The sequence below is a fragment of the Heloderma suspectum genome, chromosome 11 (assembly GCF_057233095.1).
Source record: "Heloderma suspectum isolate Gila_16-S chromosome 11, 16-S_ref, whole genome shotgun sequence".
Taxonomy (NCBI): domain Eukaryota; kingdom Metazoa; phylum Chordata; class Lepidosauria; order Squamata; family Helodermatidae; genus Heloderma; species Heloderma suspectum.
Genome location: NC_139468.1, coordinates 20,470,313 through 20,474,274, shown reverse-complemented (window position 1 = coordinate 20,474,274; position 3,962 = coordinate 20,470,313). Strand labels below are relative to the sequence as shown.

Genomic DNA, 3,962 nt, shown 5'->3' with positions numbered 1-3,962 from the left:
AAAATAAGGAACGCAAATGGTGCCCACTACACTATTTGCGTTCCCCTTTATTTTCACCATAATAGTCTACGTAAATATTTACGTAGACTAAGACGGTGAAAAATAAGGAATGCAAATGGCAGATGCCATAGCTGCCGCCATTTGCGTATGCTTTTTTTTTTTCTTACCCAGACGTGATAGGCTATGTAAGTCTTTACGTAGCCTATCACGTCTATGTAAAAGAAAAAGAAAAAGACCAGACTGTAAATGGCGGTGGCGGCAGGCGGTCGGAAGACCAGCCGCCACCGCCGCCTCTGGAGCTGCTGCCGTCTGGAACATCCACCCCAGGTAAGTCTCATCCCGGAAGATGGCGGCCAGAGCCGGGAAGGAGAAGCAGGACATGCCGCCGCCGGGCGGGTACGGGCCCATTGACTACAAGAGGAACTTGCCCCGGCGGGGGCTCTCGGGCTATAGCCTGTTCGCCATTGGAATTGGGACCCTCGTCTATGGCTATTATTCCCTTGTGACATGGAACCGAGAGAGGCGGCGCCTGAACATCGAGGACCTGGAGACGCGAGTGGCCATCTTTCCCCTTCTTATGGCTGAGGATGACCGCAGGATGCTACGCATCTTGCGTCAAAATCTCAACGAGGAGGCCAAGATCATGAAGGACATCCCCGGCTGGCAGGTCGGTGAGTCTCTGTTCCACACCACACGCTGGGTGCCCCCCACGCTCGACGAGCTCTTTTACCTACACCCGCAGAGCGTGCTCGACAACGCTAAATTTGGTTGCCAGTTTTACGTGTGAGCGGCAGCAGGGTTTGTGTGAACCGCCCAGAGAGCTTCGGCTATTGGGCGGTATAGAAATGAAATGAAATGAAATGATCCGTGGGGGGTGGGGGGGTGGCAGGCCATTCTGCCACGGATTTCAGGGGGCTGAATGCCAGTGCATTCGGCCTCACTGAAATCCGTGGCGGAATTCTCCACCATCCCTAGCCTCCACATAGCTGAACCAGAGGTCACAGAAGCTCATATACTGGGGAAAACTCTGTGGACTGCTCTGTAAGTCATCCTGCAATAGCCAGTGAGACATATGACAGGAGCTGGGGGGGATTATCACCTATTCACCACAACATTGAATGATAACCAGGGATGTGTGAATCAGCAAAACACGAGCTCGCCTGAGTCCTCCAAAGTCTTCCTGCGTCCATATCAGACTGCAAGCTATTTTTCTTTTGCATGAAAATCAGTCCTCATTTCATGTGTATTTGTCCAAATATATGCATCAATTGTGCGCATTTTTTAAAAGTACACATTCTCCCATTGATTAAAATGCAGATTTTGTGCACATTTTCAACAGTGATTTTTTTAATGCACATTTTCCCAATGTAAGCATGCTATCAAACACATTTTTTTTGATCTGAAGCTCAGAAATGTACAGAGTTCAAGTGCAGATTGCATCCAAGTTTGGGTTCGGTCTGGAAGGTATGAACAGCATAAAATCTTGATCAAAAATGAACTGAAACAAATTTCTCATTCATGTCCAATAACAGGCATGCCTGAGTGAACCTTCTCATTTTTAACCTTGCACACCAAAGTCTGATATCCCCTGATATGAACTGAAATATTTTTCAGTGGAGTTAGTTCATACATGCAAGCAAAGAGCAATTAAGGGAGGCTGATACATGTATGAACCAACCAGCCCTGTCTAATGATGCTAAAATCCAGTCTCACAGCACTGTATGCAAGACATAACACACAAGGAGGTTTAGTAATTGCTGTTTAAAGATTTTATGGCTACAATGCACCATATGCATTGTGTACCCCAGAGTTATACAGTGTACCCCATGAGAATTTCCAAAATGTCCCTTGAGATCATGGACACAATCTGCAAGCTTTTTGGAATGTTTTAAGCAGGGCTGGTACAAACTTTTACCTGGTAAGATTCACATTGCCTTGGTCGAAATCTGTCCAGCAGTGGGTGTGGCCAGATCTAAACATGGGTGGAGCCAAAGCAAACAGGGTTGGCTTTGAAAAATGGGTGGAGTTTGCCCAGGGGGCTGAGGTCTGCATGAAATTAGGCTGAGGTCTACATGTTGTCCTTGAGCTGCAAGTTCCCCATTCGTGGTTTATAGAAACAAACAAACAAACAAACAAACAAACTTGTTTATATGAATACAATCTTTGCAAGAACACATTTGCACAGGAGACATTCCAGGTAGATTGTATACAATATATATTAGACAAATGTCGTTCTCAAATCATCTAGAATTCATGCCTTCTCATTGGCATTGTAATACTGAAAGGCAATTCTTTGACAGGTAGAATTTTAAAATACACCTAACTGCAAGCAAAACAGGAGAAGATTTAAACAGGTGTCAAAATAAATTTCCATTGAAAGACATTTTACTTGAGGAGCACGGCAGGAGTGCAGCTCAGTTTTGCACAGCGTTCACCTGCCTGAGGAAAGTTTCTGGATGCTAACAGAAAGAAAATAATTTCTTCTTTAAAAGCTATTTTTGAGTATGCAACAGTGCTAGGCATTGGTGAAGACTCAAAATATTTTGAAAACAGGGAGCATGCAAATGCTTGGAATGAAATAGGAATTGCATTAAACTTATACGTTCATCGTATTACTTTCCATAGGCTTGTTTCTGGCTGCAGCCCAGCATTCTACAAATTAAGCCTTAGAAGATCTGTATGGTAGTCAATGGGGAAGATGTTCTCTAGGCATGAAGGCAGAAGGTGTGAAGGTTTTTTTGTGGCTCATTCGAACAGGAAAAGTGTGCATTTTGCAAAAATGTGCACTTTCCTCCTGTGGCTAAAACATGAAACTGCAAATTTTTTGAAATATGTGCATTTTTTCAAATGTGATTGCATATTGGGGAATTCGTGAACATTTCTAAAAAAAAAAAAAAAAAGCTCTCCCACTTGCATTTGCATCTGGGGTTGTGAAATGGACATGTTCACATGATTTGCAAACAGAAACAAAATTCTTGTACTTTCCAAAAATTCTCCTAAGTAAACTGGAATTTAGAAGGAGTGAAATGCAAAATAGAGAAAACCTGAAGACAAGAATGGAACAGAAGAGGGGAAATCTGTTCATCTTCAACAAAGAGCAAGTGGGCTTCCCTACAGTAAAGACACACACACACACACACACACACACACACAGAGAGAGAGAGAGAGAGAGAGAGAGAGAGAGAGAGAGAGGAGGAATAAACTGGGAAATGAACATATTATGCTTTTCCACCCTGACCTCTTTCAGCACGAGGTCTGAATTCAATTTTGGAAAAGTTATTTGGGGCTCTATCACAATGGTGGGTGGTGCCAAAAGCAAGAGGGTGGGGTCAAAATGCAAATAAATAAAATATCAGCATATTTTCTCAGGCTTTTAGAAAGGGGGGAAAACCATGCAAATGTTGGGAAACCACCAAACAATCGGTGGTGGTGGGGGGGAAGCAGAAACCATTTGGTGGTGTGGGGAAGGGGTCATAAAACCCTGGGGAATCTCAGAGAGCCAGATTTGTTTCAACACCCTTGATACTGTGAGATAGAATGAGGATAAGGCTTTGATATCAAGAAATGGTAAGAACAGATTCCCATGCTGCACTCTTTGGCCTGGTAAGGGAAGTTTCTCTCCTCTAGTTTAATAACGCATGCACTGCAGTGCATCTTCAACTCCAGTATGCCTAATTGAGATGTAATACTGTGTGAGAGTTTGCAGCAACCCCCCTCCTCCGAATGTTCCTGGCTGCCTTGCATCAGGTGGCACTGAGATGAAAATCCATATGTATTATGGAAAGCAAATCCTTTCCCAATCTTATGCATATGCAACGTTTCTTCATTTGTGCTTACTTAAAAAAAGATGAAAGCAAGTATTATTCTTCTAAAATAAAAATAAACCCCCAACAACTATATATGAAATTAGCTCACTGAGGGCTTAATTATCCTTTCCTCCCCCAATGGGAATCGATGCTATT

General features: G+C 43.4%; 1 pseudogene; it reads left to right on the top strand.

Moving 5' to 3' along the window:
* The first annotated feature begins 346 nt into the window (after positions 1–346).
* On the top strand, positions 347–850 carry LOC146337112 (NADH dehydrogenase [ubiquinone] 1 alpha subcomplex subunit 13 pseudogene; annotated as a pseudogene).
* The last annotated feature ends 3,112 nt before the right edge of the window (positions 851–3,962 follow it).